Consider the following 19,943-nt stretch of genomic DNA (forward strand, 5'->3'; position numbering starts at 1 on the left):
AAAAACCCTTCAACCACATTAACACAAAAAAAATCTGTATTGCTTCTACAATTCATACTAACATCAGAAAATGGGCAAGTCATACAAGACCCCCTGCCTTTTGGAACTCTTTCCCTCTAGAAGAACACCAATGGCAACCATTATAACCATTAAATTGCCTGCGACAAAAAACCAGAGCTCTTGCAATTTTATCACATGAAAAAATAGATACATGAAAAAAAAAACGAACATTATTAGATAAGAGTATACCATTAGTGGATAGGTTAGTAAAAATATCAATAAAAGGAGATAAAAATAATTGTATATTTGGTTTTTTAAAACCCGACCAAAGACCAAAATATTATTAATTTGCAATGAATATGGAAAATTATGAATGGATGTTAGCAAAGGCCACAAGGACCACTTTGATGATTTGAAAACGGGAACTCCATCAGTATTAACAACAAGTCTAATTGTTGCTTCCCCATTTTCTTCAAGATCTGCTAAATGTATCCAATTGTTATCACAAGTGTTTTTAAGCTGTTTGTTTATGTTTAAAATATGAAAAAAATTGCATTTCTTATGACGATAGGATGATGTAAATTATTTCGAACATTTTGTACACTGCTTATTAGAACTTAAAGCAACTTCACAAACATCACAAAAAAAAACTTTTTCATATAAATCTTTTTCCTTCTTGAAAAACTTCAAAAACAAATATTTAGATGTTGGCAAAACACTGCGTGGCAATAAAATAGTTAAGAATGTTAACAACGCCTCTAAGGCTTCGTAGGACAAATTAAAACGCAAAATAAAAGTCATTATGCATAAACATGCATTTGAGACATTCTCTTGAGCCAGGATACAGAGGTGAACTCTCTGAACTTGCATTTTCATCAAACTCATTATTAATTGTTTCATTTTCTGTTTCATCAAAGTCACATAAATGATCCATAAATTCAACGTCAATAGAATCATTGTCATCAGAGGTGCTCTCTTTCTGTTGTTAAGCACAATCAACTTTTGACATCCTCCAACGTGTTGTTCTTGGAATACTTACTTCCCCTGATTGCCATTTTTATAGCAACCAATTCTAGGCATCTAAAATAAAAGAGACAAGCAGGTACAATTAACTGAACTAAACTTTAGCTAAACAAGATTACCATCAGAAAGACAACAAGAGAACCTATTGTGCTTAACCTAATTAAGCTTTAGGGTGATTCTAAAAACAAACTTTTTTGAAATTGTCTGCTGCCACCCCCTAAAAGTGTTCTATGTAATAAATTAATACTAAATTTTAAAAATTTTTGAATAAAAAACAATTTCAAGGGTCGCTCAAGACCCTTAAACATCAGACAGGTCCCTAAAAAAAAAAGAATTCTTCAAAAGCATATCATGTTGGGTCTCAAAAGAAGTGAAATTTTATAAAAATTTTAAAAATAATATTCAATCTATATAAAGATTACTAGTTTAAATTTTATGGCTTAAAAACTATCATTTTTTAACAAAAAATAAAAAAGTACATATTTTCATAGCTTTTTTCAAATAAATTTTTTAATTTGTGTTTCCGTAAATTTTTTTAAATTTATGGAAACACAAATTAAAAAAATTAAAAAGAAGTGAAATGTTTGAAAAATTTCTAAAATAAATTGTTTATGAAATTTTTAAAACATTTCACTTCTTTTGAGGCCCAACATGATATGCTTTTAAAGAACTTTTTTTTTCAAGATATTAGGGACCCAACTGATGTTTAAGGGTCTTGATCGATCCCTAAAACTTTTTTTACTCAAAAGTTTTTATAATTTAGTAATAATTTATTACATAGAACACATTTAGGGGGTGGCAGCAGACAATTTCAAGAAAAGTTGTTTTTAGAATCACCCTATTGAGCTTAAATAATGATAATGCTTATTTTACAGCTAGTTCTTTAGTATATAAAATTTTGTATCAAGTGTATGACGCATATATAAATATCAAAAGCATATATATGTTAAATGAAGGTGTTTAAAGGGTATAAAATTTTATAATTTTATATAAATTTTATTATTATTCAGATAATTCAATATTCTTTTGAAAATTATAAAACTAATAAAATATCTATTAGACAAGTATTAATTAATGAAATTTTCTGATGAGTCTTATTTGATGAAACACTTTGAAAATGATTTTTAAAAAACTTATAATTGCTATGTTCTTTGAAAAACATTAAGCACTCTAATTTTAGAATACATTTAAAATGATTCGGATATATACGGATATATGTGTGTGTGTGTGTATATATATATATATATATATATATATATATATATATATATATATATATATATATATATATATATATATATATATATATATGTATATTTATATAAATATATATTCGAGGGTCTTGAGGGACCCCTTAAAATATTTTTATTCAAAAAAATTTTAAACCTAGTGTTTTTGTATTAGTCAGAACACATTTAAGGGGTGGGAGCAGATTAGTTTCAAAAATACATATATATATATATATATATATATATATATATATATATATATATATATATATATATATATATATATATATATATATATATATATATTATATATATATATATATATATATATATATATATATATATATATATATATATATATATATATATATATATATATATATATATATATATATATATATATATATATATATATATATATATATATATATATATATATATATATATATATATATATATATATATATATATATTTAAAAATCAATAATTATCTATTATGTTCAATTATCTACAATAAAGAAATTTACAATAATGAACTTTTGTGAAATTATAAAGTTGAATATGTATTCGCTTTAATAAAATGAACATACTGAACAACATCCCTGTGGTTTTGGAGATTGAGTAGACCTTAAAATAGTAGAAACTAAAACTGTAGATACAAAAAAACAACGATTACTTTATTACAAAAATTGTAATAAAAAATTTCAATCAGTTGTATCTGTAAATTTTTACAAAGTTTTAACTGTTATCAAAAGTTACATCAATATTGAGTTATAAAACGAGCGACGTTTTTGATTATTGGAAAACAGCGCTAAATTTCCACTAAAGTTTTAGATCACTGGAAATAAAATGACGTTTTTCGTTAAACTTCCAGTGAACTTCCAGCGAAGTCGTTAACTCTGCGGAAAACCCAGCGAACTCGGTGAATTTCTAGTGATCTTTTACATTTCCAGTGAACTTTCACTGGAAGTACAAGTTCGCTTGGTTTTTTTGTAAGGGTTACGTTGCGTCACTGAACTAAAAGCTAAAAAAGTTTAATTATCGCAATCAAATTATGCTTTATAGCGAGGTTTTTTTAGAAATTATATATTTTAATGTAAACTTTTACTCATTACTAAAAAAAAAATTGGTCAAAAAACATTGTATCAACATATAGTTATAGTTTAAAAGCATTTCCGTCACTGAACACATCGACGGGATAATTAGCGTTTTATAAAATAGCGCATTAAGGAAGTCAAAATATCATCCAAAAGTTCAGATTTTGTTGTGGGTTTTCAAATTTTTCAAATTCGAATAAACTTTTGCATTTTAGTATTGTGAAGGGCTATTTGTAAATATTAATAAACTTTTGGATTTATGTTAACATATTCTTATAAAGTTGTAAATTTTTAAGAAATAGAATCAAAATTAGAAGTAGGGAAGACCGGGGCTAGTTGGCCGCAGGGGTAAGTTGACGAACTGCGTTTATCTTTAGAGCCTTTCATCAGAAAGTGACAAAAATTACTCAGAAACTTCCTCATTGACCACTTCATCATTCACTGTAGTATTGTCAGGATTCGCGCATGCGCATGGGAGATATTGAGATTTATGCGTTTTTCGGACAAAAACGTAACTTTTAGAACATCCTTCCTTTTTCTCTACAAAGAAAATATTTAGTCGTATGAAAAAAAAATTATTGTAAAAGTTCCAGTCACAATTGGTTTACTATATCCAGTCAGACTTTTTTTCGAAGCTACCGTTTTTCAGGATCTATAGACTGTTTATTAAAAAAAAAGCTTTCGGGGTAAGTTGACAAATTTTTTTCGGGGTAACTTGGCTCATAGCATTTACTATGGAAAAAAATATTTATTTTTATAAAATTATATATTTTTATTTGTTTTATTTTTAACAATATTGAAAATATTTATTCGTACAAAAAAATTAAAAAAAAATTTTGTTTAGTTTTTTTTTCCACAGATAAAAGGTGGGTTACTGTTTGGCTTTTATACGGAATAATATTTGGTACAAGCTAAAAGTAATATTAAATTTTGGGATAAAATTGTTGCAAAGTTTAATTTTAAAAAAATTTGTATGAATTTTGCACTTAATAGTGCATTAATAATAATTTTTATAGTTTGCACAACTTAACCCGTGGTGGGGTAAGTTGGCGTAAATTTTTTTTTTTTTGAGGGTCCGGAAAGGCCCCAACAATTTTTTTTTTTTAAATGAATGCAAGTTTTATAAGATACCCTAATCCATCTCTTTAAGACTACACTTTAATATTTTTAAAAAAACGTACTGTTATGGCTACATAGCTCATAGAGTAAAAACCGAGCCAACTAGCCCCGGTCTCCCCTAATTAAAAACGTTATGCAGAATACCAAGCTAATTATGTTTCTCGGAATGCTGATAAAAAGAAAAAAATGTCCAGAGTTAGATCTAAGAAATATCGAGAAAAATTGAAAGCCGATCCTAATAAAAAAGCAGCTTATGCTGCTAAAGCAAAATTAAGAGTTTTAAAAAGTCGCGCTTTAAAAAGAAAACTTTTAAATCAATATCAAAAACCAAGCTCATCTTTTAAAAACGTTCAACAAAGAGGAAAAGCATTGAAAAAAGTTTTAAAAGCACTACCAACTTCAAAGGAGAAACAATCTGAAATTCTTTCTATTCTTTTAAATAGCTCTGCTTGTAAAGTTAATTCGGGTCTACCTCCAGCATGTTCAAAGCTGTATGGTCTTTCTGAGAGCGATGTTTTAGCAGTTGTAAACTTTTATAATGAAGATGAAGTTTCCCAAATATCACCAAACAAAAAAGATGTCACTCGAGTTCAATTATCTGAAGAAAAAGCAAACATTATGCAGATACGTCATTTATATTATACGCAAAAAGAAGCTTTCGAGTAATTCAAGGAAAAGCATTTGCACATAAAAATTGGACTTAGCAAATTTGCGACCTTCGTCCACGCAATGTAAAATCAGTTACAAAATTTCCGCATAATGTTTGTGTTTGTAGTTTGCATGAAAATATGCGATTTGCCTTAATTGCATTAACAAAATCAATTCAAGCGCCTTCTTTTGTATGTGTACGGTTCACAAACTTTGTTTGTGAACCGTACACATACGAAAACGCTAGGTGTTTCTATCAAAATGAGCCACAAGCGGCTCATTTTGGTCAAAATAAAGTTTCTATCATGACCCTAGCAGTCTGGAACATTGAGTTAAAAACATTTGCCATAGTTTCAGATTCAACTGATCATACTAAGTCTTCCGTTATACCGTACATTGACAAAATCCTTCACTTTATTCCTGATCAAGTCAAAGAAGTACACATGTTCAGCGATAATGCCACTTCTCAGTTCAAAAACAAAAGCATTATGGCTGCAATGGTTGTGTTTGAAAAACGTTTTCATAAAAATTTCTTCTGGCATTTCTTTGCAGCGATGCACGGGAAAGGAGTGGTTGACGGAATAGGAGCTACTGTTAAACGAATCGCAGCCCTGAGAATTAAAACTAGTCAATACGAAATCAGGTCAGCAGCAGATTTTGCGTTAGCATTACAAGATTTGCAAATATCTGTAATTCACATGTCAGAAAACGATACAAGACAACAAAAAAATGAACTTGGATTCAGTTCAATTTTAAGTTATTCAAGAAAAATCAAAGGTATATCAAAATCACATTATTTTTATGTTCAGAATGATAACGTTGTTCCGATGCTATTTTCACCTGAGTATAATATAAAATTTATTACAAAATAACAAAACTTTTTGAAATGATTTTAATTTCGTCTTTTTGTTTCGTCACTGAACATTGCGTCACTGAACTGATAGTTTATTTTTCTGCAAAATAAAAAGGTATGAAAACTTTATTGTTTGTGCTTTTTTTATGACTACCTTATTGCCAAATGAATAAATTACAACAAAAAAATCCAATAAGTCAAGCAAGAATTAAAATTTCAGCGAAAACTCCATTTAAAAGTATGCTGATAAAAAAACACTTTTTCCGGCGTTGCGTCACCGAACTCATGTTTTAAATTTTGCTATGTAGCAGTGTTATGTTAATACAATTGTGTTTAGTTTATATTATAAATTTTAATTCAAGATTGATTTAGAGTAATAAAAAATTATTTTTGAGTTATAGAAAAATTTCTATTAAAAAAGTCTCTACGCATGATGCGTCACTGAACTATGGAATTGGCCATATATAAATATGCAAATTTAGAAAGAATTATAAAAGGCCACAACTACGCGTTAATTAATAAAAATGAACATATAAAAGAAAAAAACAGCTATTAATATAATTGTAAACAAAAAATAGATTGCCCTCAAAATGGAAAATGCCTTTCATTGTTCTCTCACAAAATAACCGTGATAAACAATATATTGGCTTAACCGAGGGGACTCGAAAAAACGTTATGCCAACCACAAACAATCGTTTAAACACAAAAAATATTAAAAAGAGACATTGCTGTCAAAATATATTTGGATTTAAAAGAAAAAAAATAAATTTAAATTTACAATGGCCTATTCTAAAAGCTGCCCCTGCCTATAATAACATTTCCAAAAATTGTATTATATTATATTTATATATAATTTTGTGATTATAATATATATATTATATTATAATAAAAAACAAAATCTATAGGAACAATCCATAATTTAATTTCATATCTATTAAAGTTATTCAACTTTTGTTTTTCTGATCTCCTTTGCAACATTGTTGTTAGCCTTAAACATGGCGTCTTTCAGGTCTTTTTCCATTTTTACAACGTCATTGCGGCCCACATATTTTAACACAGCTAAAAATAGATTTAATTTATTTTATAACATGTTTAATGCAAAGACTAAGTTTTAATATAAATATCTATAGTTGTCATTACTCGCCTATCAGTGTGGAGTACACACTCCCATTCTTAACTGCCACCTCCTTCTTTCCAGATGTTTTATTTTCAGCATAACAAATTATTTTTAACATGTCTTAAGAGAAAATTTCTTTTGATTTCATTTTAGCTGCTGTCGTTGTTACAAATGTCGTCAACGTGAGTGCCTTTGTATGTTCAAAAAGCGACATTTTCTGTAGGAAATAAAAACATTTTGTGAAAAAAATAATTTCCATAGTAATAATAATATAGATATTGCTATATCAATAAGATATAAAAAATGTAATATAACTTGAAACTTAAAAATTTCATCTTGGAGGTCATATACAAATCCACTAATACGAACATTAAATTGTTTATTTTCAAAAGCAATACCCTCATTGCACAGTTCATAGCATTCATTAACAAAATCACTCAGGTATAAATTTTATGAATCAGGTTTTTTAAACCCATTGACTATACCAATTTTAAACGCAGATACAAATTTCAAATTGCTCACTTTCCCTAATATTGACATGAATTGGCTCGTCCTGCTTTAACTTATGCTAACACCGTCAATGTTTATTAATATTTCAAGGATACTGCCACCATCCAAATTTTCATTTGTTTCTTTAAAGTGATTCTATTATTCCTGATCTTATTCCAAAATGGTAGTAATGACCTGGAGAAACTTGTTGCATAACTTTTTCTGTAGGAGTTCTTATTAATGCTCTTCGAGTTTTTGGCAATTAATCAGTGAAACGTGGATGCCTTCTTAATAACTTTAGTAGTTTATTGGTTGCTTTTTCAGTTAAAGCCAACTCAACCACAAACGTTGCTAACTCTTGTCTAATATTTACTTCTTCATCACTTGAAAACTAGGCAGCTACATCTGATGAATCATTCGGAATAAGTGGAGGTATTTGAGGAAGTAATGTTTGGAAAGGTAGTGTCTGCAAAGGTGGCAATATTGCAATCTAGTGAAATGTGAAATAAAATGAATGAGGTGTAACTAATTGTACTTTTGTAATATCAAATGCTATATTAGCTTTTAATGAATGAATAGAAGCAGTAAGAGAAACTACCTGTAATCATTTTTAACTATAGACACCACGAGAAGGTAAGCCAAGCTGTCTATCAACGCAAAACGTTACAACAATAACATCATTACAATTACGCAAATCAATAGCAAATAGCTTAAGATATTTGTAGGATGAAGATACACTAAATATCAACAGACATGTGTTATATATATATATATATATATAGCTATAAAAGGCTAGACAACAGACTTTAAATATAACAGTAAGGAATTGTCCATAAATCACGTAACGCAAAATATATTTAAAAACTGAAATAGGAGATATTTAGCTCTTTAAGCGGCAATTTTCATTAAACTTAATGCGCTAATTTATCTAAATAATTAAACCCTGCAAGAGAAAACTTTTGAACTTTTTTGTTTTATTGCGTAAATTTGCGTTACGTAACTTATGGGTGATTGCAAATACTTTTTGGCATTAAATGCTGTCTCACACATCTGCCAACTAAATTTCTTGGCTGGCAAAGTTAGCAACCTTTCATGTCGCAACAATCCCTTTTTTTCTTTTTAAATAGATTTTTAGTTTAAAAGATTAGCCGGCTAGTATAACAGTCTTGCTCTACACACACTGCAAGTCACTTGCTTGGCTAGTTTAACGGCCTAGATCTACACACACTTGCTTGGCTAGATTAACATCCTAGTTCTACACATTTAGCTATGATTTATAACACTTGCAATAATTTTAAAGCAGTTATAACAGTTGGCAAAATAACAAAAACTGGTTGCATTTTGAACATTTTTTTATAGAAATAATTAAATGGTTACTATTAAAATAATAATCATTAAGTATGTTTGTTAGTAAAACATTTTTGAAAATTATTTATTAAATCATTCAAAATTTATTCTTAATTTATGAAAAATTTATATTTATTTTATTAATTTTGTTAATGCAACATTTGGAAGTTTATATGGAAGTTTGGAACAAATGTTTAAACAAAAAAAAGTACAAATGATAAATAAAAAGTACAATTGATAATTAGAAGTATTGTTATGTTGAAGTATTATTATGTAGAAGTATTATTATGTAGAAGTAATTATCAACTAAAAGTAACTACCTTAGTAATTACTTTTAGTTGATAAATAGCTTGTGCTTGCAAGATATGAACATTAAGAAATGTGAAAAACCAAGACTATAAATTAAGAACATTAGAAAATGTAACATTATTTGTGTAACATTTTTCACCGACCATATATTAAATGGTATGTTTATCAATTTTGAAAAACAAACTATTAAAGGCTATAGTTCTTCAACAGGCAACATATAGTTGCTTATGAGACAAAAAAATTTTTTTTAAATATACACGAACTCTGTGAAATGTTTGACATTGACTTTTACTAATTGTCATTGAATATGCCAATCTGACAGGAAACTGACGACGTTTCAGAACAAAAGGTAAATTAGATTCTGATGGAGCCAACTGAATTCAAGGAACAAATACCCGTTTACACTAGAAACATCTGTCAAAACCTCTGCATTAGGGTGTACCAAAAATACACTTTTTTAAAATTTCAATGTGCTCTCAACTGATCCCCATTCTATAGGTCCTAAATAGCTACCAAAATCTTTTTTTAATTTTTTAATGGCTAGAAGTGATAGATGTAAATTCTGAGTTTTACGGTTTTGAACACTTATGTGTATTTACTAAAAAACAGCGCTATCTAGTATTTCAATATGTTTTAATATGATGTAATAGTTAGTACACAAATAATTCCCAAAGGATATTATTAAAAAATAGGATCATTCCATATGAACATTGTTAAGATTGATATTTTTTGAAGGAAAAAACTTTTTAATGGAATTATTTGTGCACGAAGGAATTCTAATTTGTGCACGAAGAAATTCTCGTGTAAACGGTTTTAAAGGGCGTAAACGGTAAACTTAGATAAAATATTATACGAGAGGGAATAACGACTTCATAGATTTTTGATGCAAGTGTAACATTTAGTATAAATTTAGTTAAAAAACTGATTATTTCGAAATTCATATAAAAATGGGTAGAACAGTTAAAAAAAAAGAAGATGATAGGACAGAATAAGATAAAACGGAAAAATACAGAAAGGTTGAGGTATATTTACCTATTGAAGTACCCACTGAAGGAGTTACCTCAGAGACAGCTTTTATCTAATGGTGATATTCTTAGATACTATCAATTTATCCTTTGCGAGTCACAAGTTAAATACAAACCCACTTCTACTAATGTTGGTTGCAAATTGAAATCGAAATCCAAGGATCTTGTTTGTGAAAATGGTGCACTGTTCTATAAATTGACCACCAGGTTGAAACTCTCCCCACTCCCAATTTTTTTGCATTATATCAATCATATGCAATAGTAAACACAACTTATGTTGCCAAAAAATCTGAACTAAGTGCTAAGTATGTAAATTTTAAAAATTAAAACATCATTTTTTGCTTTTTTTTTCAAATTAAATTATTTACGGCTTCTTTCCAGATATAATTATTATTTTCCAACATGGCGACAGAATTTAAAATGTGTACTTGTGCAGTTTGCTTGACAAATAAAGGTATCAGATCAAAATGTCTAACGCTTATAACACCCTCAGTATGCAAAAATATTCAAGAATACATTTGGCCAAACTTTGATATTGATCTTGATGTTTGTCCTTCAGTAGTTTGTTCCAACTGCAGAAGAAATTTGTTTAGTCTAAACAAAGGAGAAACTGCATATCTTTCCAACTGGTTAGAGAGTATATCATAGGGACTTTTGTATGAGTTAATTATTACTTATATATATGTATATGTATATATACATATATATATATATATATATATATATATATATATATATATATATATATATATATACATACATATATATATATATATATATATATATATATATATATATATATATACATCAGGAAGAGTTCCTTCCTGATACTCTTCCTGTACTTTTCCTGATGATCCAGCAATGGTAAAACTTCAATTAAAAGAAAAAGTTAGATAAGTGTTTTTTACTAATTCATTATTGCTCTGTTTTTAAGAACATTGAGCTCTCTATTTGTAAAATACACTAACATAATTTATATATATATATATATATATATATATATATATATATATATATATATATATATATATATATATATATATATATATATATATATATATATATATATATATATAAATATATATATATAGGTTGATAGAAGCAGTATTAGACGAACCTCCTCACTGCTAGGTATCCAAAAAAATATTGATACAGAGCCAAATACAACTGAGATACATGTTGTTTAAATTACTTGTTAAATTATCACTGTTAATTTTAGGCAGAGGAGTTCCTCATACTTGTTGCAAAAGTAACGCTGTAAGCAATATCATAGATATCAGTGAGTCGCTTATAGAGAAAAATGCAGAACAAATAGTTTCTGGATTGTTAAAACGCAAAATGGAACGTGAAAACATTGTAAGCGGAGAGCAGTTCATGTTGTCTACAGGTGGAAATCTTCTCTCGGTTACAGTTGGAGTTAATAAAATTAAGTCAAAAAGAAAGAAAGTAAACCAGATCTCATTCTAAACTATAATGGAGCTATCGAATGAATTAAAACTTTCTAAAAACAAAACAAAAAAATTATGTTCTACTTTACAGAGGAACGTAACTGGTGTTGTAGAATCAAGTATTAATATTAAAATGACTGAATTAGAGGAAACTCTTGATTCTTTATATGAATGCAGCACAGAGGAACTGGTTGACGGAGATCAGACAGTTTTTAGAGATATAGTTTATGTAAAAAATACAAGAGAATTTATTAAATTTATAACAGAAAAAAGAGGTATCGATAACCTTAATGCAATGGTAAGAATTTCTATAGATGGTGGTCAAAACTTTTTAAAAGGTATCATTAATGTTTTTGATCCAAAAAATCACTATTCTTCATCTAAAATATATGAAGATTCTGGCGTAAAACGTTGTTATATTCTTGCCATTGTGAGTGAGTTCGAGGACGATGGCAATCTCCAAAAATTATTGGCTTCTCTAAAACTTGAAGAAGTAAATTTTAGTCTTGCATTTGATTTAAAGTGTGCAAACTGTATTTTTGGACTATCAGGTTACTCTGGTAAATATGCCTGTTTGTGTTGTGAAGGAGAATGCTTTCTAGAAACAGGAAAGCTTAGAACTTTAGGCTCCATAGACCTGTGTTATGATCAATATGTATGTGATGGGAAAAAAGATTGAAAATACAGGAATACAGCCTGCTATCAATCCTCGTTTAATTTACTTATAAGAAGAACAAGAAATTTTTCTTGAACACATTGTTCCTCCACCTGAGCTCCACATTTTGATGGGAGTTGTAGATAAATTTTGTACTTTACTTGTGTGTTTGGCCACTTTTTGAAAATTGGTTAAAAACACATTACATACTAATGAGAGGGTATCATGGTGAAGGTTTAGATGAAAGCAATGCAAATAGATTAATGTCCTTGCTAGATGTTTTAGAGAGAGATGTCACCTTTGCTGCAGCAATTAATATTTTACCAATAGTTAATTGTTTGCGTAAATTTTTATTATTAAAATCAGCAGTGTTTGGTTTGGAACTGGGTATAGATATTTCTGTTAAAAGTGAAGACTTCAAAAGTTCATTTTTTAATCTTCAACTGTATACCAAAGATATTTTTGACTACAATTTAACAGTTTCATGGAAAATTCATATTTTAGTGTGTCACATTCTCCCTTTTGTAGAACACAATAATACTAGCTTAGGTAACTATGCAGAACAATGTGGTGAAGCTGTTCATCACAAATTTAAAAAAACTTGGGTGAATTATAAAAGAACTATTGGACACAAAAATTAAAAGCTAAAATCTGCTGTAGTGAATTTCAATTTAAACAAACAATAGTGAAAATATTATTTGTGTTATAAATATATTTATTGAGTGTTTTTTTTAAATATAATAGATAAATATAAATGTGTTATTTTGACAACCATAATGGCTGACTTTATTTTAACTTTTAAAAGAAAAAAGGGAAGAAATGATGTGTTTTAATTTTTAAATTTTACATACTTAGCACTTAGTTCAGATTTATTTGGCAACATAAATTGTGTTCTTACTGCATATGATTGATATAATGCAAAAAAATTGGGAGTGGGGAGAGTTTCAACCTGGTGGTCAATTTGGAGAACAGTGGGTGTTTGTACAGATCCTGATAGTTCTTGCTTGGTATCTAGGATTAAAAAAATTTGGGATAATGCTGGGTTTGGCAAGAAATTTGTGATTTGTGGGTATAATATAGAGACTAAAATCATTAAACTTAATTTAAAATACAAGAAATTGATTAAATTGTCTTCTCTAAACTGGAACAGTATTCTTTGATAAGCAATCAAAGTGAGAGAAAGATTTTCTCACAGAATCCTATCAGCTTTTTGACATCTCGACTAAGAATTTTAAAAAAGATATTCTTGCTGATAGATTGAGAACAGATGATGCCAAGCTGGAAGATATAAAGTAAGTTCATTGAATAACACTTTTTTTAGTAGTGAGATTTTTTTTCCAATTAAAAGTAACTTAAGTAATAGCATATTATTTCCTCTAAAATAATTACGTTAAACTCTTTACATGGTTTGGTCATCTTCCAAGAAAAACTAGAACAATTATTAATTTATTTATAAATGGCCTAATAGATTTAAATATTTCTTTGTTTTTATGAAGACCAGAAGTTACATAGGAAAGGATATATGGAAACAAAAGTCGATGAAGACTACAGTAGAAGAGTACTGGATGCAAACAGGAGTAAGAACAAGCTAGATAAGTTGAGAGAGAAAGAATTAGAGAGACAGAAAAACTTAAAAGATATCAATGATGTTTTGTTGTCACATGACTCCATGACAGAAGAGATTCAATTCAGCAGTGAGGAAGAAAAGTCAAACGAGGACTGTGAAATCAGCGAGGAAGATGATTTCCTGGGTAACGGTCGGAAACGCAGGTATAGTATTATTTTAATAACATAGTTGTAATTTTCACAAGCTAAAGCTGTTTTATTGAAAAGTATTTAATTATAAATAGGTAGAAAAATATTATAAAATGATACCTAGGTACACTTCTGGAGATACGATAAATCTAGCAGTGAATGTTGAAAAGCTCATTGTATGTACTGCTGTTCCAGCAACAAGGTTCAATGTTGGTGTACGACCTCATCTGGCAATTTTAAGTGAAGTATTTAAAGCTAGAGGTATAGAAATTAATGATATACCGCTTTCAAGAAGCACACTTCAGTGAAAAATTTATGTAAATTGGACTGGCAAAGAGATGATCTGAAGATTGGCTCTGTTCTTCCCACTGTTGCAGAGGAAGCTAAGACATTTTTGACTAATGCAACTACTGATATAGTGTTTTCAAGGAATGATTATGGTATAGTTTGTAAGCTTGCCTCCTTCTTCCTTGGAGTGGAAGTACAAGATTTTGAGTTCCATCAACCTGGCGCCTGCCATGAGGCAAGGTTTTTAGCAGATGCGATCTACATCCTGACTCTTTATATGACTAAAAATATCAGTAATATCTTGACAGAAAAAGAAGTAAACATATGAATACATTAAAGTATATTTGCTTTTATATTCAATAAAGCCCCTACCACTTATGGTTTCAGCATTCAAATAATTATAAGAAAAGGTTTTTCCACTACAAGCTGGTCCATAAATCAAAAGCAATGTAGAATGTTGATTTCTTACATTTGGTTGCTTATTTAGTGCAGCAAGGATAGCATTACATACATTTAATTGATTGACATTAAGCAACAGTCTCATTCGGTTGGCTTTGTCAATAGATTGTTGAACTTTTGTTATCAAAATTTTATAGATATCGGCAAATAAACTCATCAATAACAGGAGATTGTAAACAGTCAGCGTTTTACCACTTTGATTTATAATCTTTTCAATTTCATGAAGTGTAGCTTGTTTATCTATTAGAAGTGGGACTGAGCAGTGAATGAAATCTTCCATCATAAAAGCGTTGAATGATTTCCAGAGTTGCAAAGGATTCTCAGGTTCACTATGGGTCAAAATAATTGAAAACAACTGTTTTCAATTTTGTTTGTCTATTTTGCTTTGGCATACGTGTTAAAACCGCCTCAATAAGAGTATTCTGCCATTCAGTGTCATATTGCAACAAACCTTTCAAATCATATGCTTCACAAAATGTTTCAAGGACAATACCATTAACAGTAAGCACTTCCTCCACGAGATGTTCATCTTGCTTGCAAAAGTAACGGTCTAAGAAAAAACAATTCTCAATTTGGATTAACATTATACATTCTTGCTATAACCTTATTACCACTCCTCTGTCTAACCTTACATTAACAATGTTTACCATCAAATAAAAAGTGATAATGAATGTCTACATATAAATAGCAATGTGTTCTTTCATTATTAGTATTCAACTTAAACCATCCTGTTAGGTGCGTATCACGTTGAGCTGTACGGTCTAAAGCCATTTGTTCTGCTCCTTCTCTAAAATACACTAAATGATTTTCAGGTAGATGATTTTTACGGCGTATATTAGTGTGTGACATATGGCTTATTAGATACTCGAAAATTTGCCACAATTCTTCAAGTGCACTGACATAACGACAATCTAAAAAAGTGTTTACTGTATCATGAATAATTTGTTCACTTATTAAAATATTGCCACAGTCCTGACCCTTGTTTATGTATTTGTTCAAATATTTAACAGCCCTAATAGACAGGCAAGCTTCAACATTAATGTGAGCTTGATATTTCTTTGATAACCATAAATTGTAAGGTACCATCCAGCGGTTATCTTCATTGTTACCTTTAATATTGATAACCAAACCATTATCACGACGTCTACAGCGTGGATAACCATTAAGAACTGCTAATGTGTTAGCATTAAATTCCTAAGGATGGTTTTTGCTGCACACCTTACCATGTAGGGAGAATTTGGATTTAGTTTGCCACATGGACCGTGAATCATGCAAGTTTTAACAACGCCATAAAGGTCTCGACTAACAATCGAAAAGGTTATTTAATTTGATTAAGACATCATACTGCTCGCTTCTGAGTTTGTTTTGGTTATTTCTGTTGTAAGCAAGACGGTAGTCTTTAATTTTAGCATAGCATATCGCTAAAACAGTTTTTTTGCAGTCGAAAGAGTGAAGAAAAAAATTGTCTAACTGAATGTTTATAATTGTAATACTTAGATAATGGTGACATGATTTCCAACCAGTGTAGTACGTCCAGGGTTGTAAACCAATTGATTATTCTAACCAGCATCACCCCTCGAAAAAAATAGAGGATAAACCATAGGATCTAAGTTGGCAGACATATTTGATATAGTTTTAAGAAGATGACCTATTGGGTAAATAACAACTTACCTGGAAGCAGGTGATGAACCATCTTCACCACAAATACAACTGCAACTTCATCGTGTGATCGAAGATTATAGCGACGTCTATCTTGCCGTTTAAGACATTTTTACAATTGAAACCGAGCTCCTTTTTAGAGGAATTTCTCTCGAGGACTTTCTCAACGAATTTCTTTATCTTCTACTTCAGCCATGTTTTTAAATGCAAGAGCAAATGGGTTTTTTTTAATATTAGTTTGTAATGGAAACATTAGATCATTTATCACCACGTTATTGCGTTCTAAAATTTACTGCTGCAAGTGGATCATAGATGTATATTTGACAAAATGTCGGCGGAACATCTTGATGTGGTCTTAAATTACAAATACGATGAAAAACATCGATCACATATTCCAAAACATGGCGGCCCATGATTAAGGTTGCAGCAAAACTACCTATCAATTATGGCAACATAAAAATTACGTTTTCTAAGGAAATTGCTTAGCACCACAATGCTGACAAATATAATTCATTTCTCCTACATAATTATAACTGGATTAGTATTATTTGTTGCTTCACAATGCATTCTTTTTTGCCAAGCAGCGTTTCTCGCATTTGTTGATTACTAACTTCATATCGCACAAGCCTAATTCTTTTATTTTTGTGATGATATTTTCAACTCGCCTAAGTAAACTCTTCTCATTTGGATTCAAATTGTTTGCTGCTTGCCGAGCAGTATATCAAGCATTTTGTTGTTTATTAATTTTATCTTGCCTAAGCTTATTTCTTTAATTTCTGCCACAATTATTTTCAACTCGCCTAACCAAGCTCTCGTCATTTAGGTTCGAATTAATTTCTGCTAACTCAGCAGCATTTTGTCCATTGTTAATTTCATCTTGCCCAAGTCTATCTTTTTTATTTCAGCCACAAACAACTTGCCTAATAACATTTCCATTTTCTAAACTAATATCTGAATCCTGAAGATTGCGATCTTTCCTATATAATTTTTTTTTTCTTTTATTAGCACACATAAATAATTTTCATATATAACAGACTGTCATTTAAAATAAATTTTACAATAATCTTACGACTTTAAAGAAATATATATATAGGCTTGGAGACGTTTGAAAAAAAATTGACTTTGCAAATAATTTGCAAAAAAATTAGTAAAAACATGTAATTTTAATAATAAACATACTCTAACAAATAAAATTAAAAAAAAGCAGACGTTGTAAACCCTTTACTGCGAACTCAAAAATTATTTACGCCAAAAAAAATATTAGTTTAGCGTTTTTAAAATTCACAAAACTTTACAACATTTTGTTCTTCTAAACCACATTAATACATCATCTGATAAATCTTAAATAGAAAATGTAACAAATCAGGAAATAAATAAGAAACACATTACATACAAAAAATGAAAATCAATGTACCTTATAGAGAAAAGCTGTTGTGATTTAACGGAGTAGTAGCTGTAAAATATTTTTATTTCATTTTAGCTTAGTCAAAATAGTTTATTGGTTAATTAATAACATCATGATTTAATTTTATTTAATTTTTTTTTAGCTTATGTTATGTTATACTTTAAAGCAGACACTAAAATATATTATTCAAGACATAAATATTAATTTGGTACACTATAAGTCAGCATTTCTTACAATTAGTTAAATATTTTGTTTTTCTTTTGTTTGATATCAAAATATAACTCTGAGAATACACTTGGTCTAAAATTATATAAGATTTTTAATTAGTACCTCGATGTCAACACTACTGATATAATTTTTTTTTGCCTTGTGGTATAAACATCTACCTTTAGTAGACAATTTCATTAATATATATATAGTTTTATATGAATATATACATATAAGTTTTTCACTACTTTTAATTGCTGATATGTTTACTCGTTTTTTTGTTATTTTTAATTTTATGGTATATTTATTTAAATTAGACACAATTTCTAAAATACATTATTTTTCATATAAATATTGTTTTTCCATGCTTTTAAGTCAATAGTACTTACAATAAGTGATGTGGTTTGTTTTTCTTTTGTCATCACTTTTTTTAATCAGTTATGAAGATTTTTTTATGTATTGTGTGCCCATACATTTCTAACAGTTTTTATATTTTTCTTTAGAATATATTTCTTTCCTTCAAGTCATTATTATTCTAAATCATTAATATCGCTTTCTTTAAGTTTAATTTATTTACTATTAGTAGATATATTTTGAAAAGTATTGTTTTTTACTACATTTTTTAAATTTTAATTCACCTCCCCAAGGCCAAGAATGTGACGACAGATGTGAAGGCTTTTTATTTGTAGTTACAACTTCTGCGACTCTTCTAACTATAAAGCATGACCCTGAAGAACACAGGTGCTGCGCCTTAAAACAATGATGAGCGCGGTTTATGGTGGGGATTGAACTTAAAACCTCTTGTCTTTGAAGCGAGAGCTTGAACAATTTTTAAACAGAGCACTTCTTTTACCAGAATGAATATCAAAAATTAACTGAATTTAAAAAATTTTTTATTTAAATATTTTTAATGATTATAATGTATTAAAAATTATTTAATAGTTTATAGATTAAAAATCTACAACCATCCTCAAGCTGCAGCAAGGTAGTATTTATTGTAAAAAATAATATTAGTTTTTGAATAAAAATGCACTTTATATTGACTAGTTTCTTTTTGATTATGATAAATGTTTTTATTAACATAATTATGTTTTAACTAATTCATTTTATTTTTATTTGCTTTAATTGTTAAATTTTCTTTGCTTTTAATTTAATTAAAAATTTACTTTGCATAGATTGAAAGTTTTCTAGTTATAAATTCATCACTTGATGATTTTTTTGCTGTTAGTTCAAGCGAGGTTATCTCAATATATATCTAATGTTTTTTAATTTGTTATTTCATTCTTATTTTTGCAAATTGTACTTGAATTTAACTACAATTACTTGGTAAGCTATAACTTAACCTAATTATGAAATTTTGTAATTCATAAATTTTGTTTTTGATTTTTGTATTTACACCCACTTAAAAGATATACTACTAATTTCAACCTACTAATTCCTTGACCTAATGTATTTTTGAGCTACTGAATTTTTATGAGAAATATTTAACCTGCTGTATTTTTAACTTTTTCCGGTATGTATTTTTATATTTTGTTGTTGATTTTAATAGGAGCCAAATTTGATCAGCTTTGGCGCATTGGTTGAAGCAATGACTTTAACATCGGGAGGTATAAGGTTCGATAATTGCTTGGAAAACTTATTATTATTATTAACTAATTATTGTTAATTTAAAAAAAAAAAATTGTAGTTTAAAAAAAAAATATTGTTAAAAACACAAATCACGTAATCAATTAATTTAAATAATCTGTTGAAAATGAAATTTTACAAGATAGGTTAAGAAATAAATCGATCAAAAACGTCATTAATTGGTT

Source organism: Hydra vulgaris, chromosome 13 (assembly GCF_038396675.1).
Source record: "Hydra vulgaris chromosome 13, alternate assembly HydraT2T_AEP".
Lineage (NCBI taxonomy): Eukaryota > Metazoa > Cnidaria > Hydrozoa > Anthoathecata > Hydridae > Hydra > Hydra vulgaris.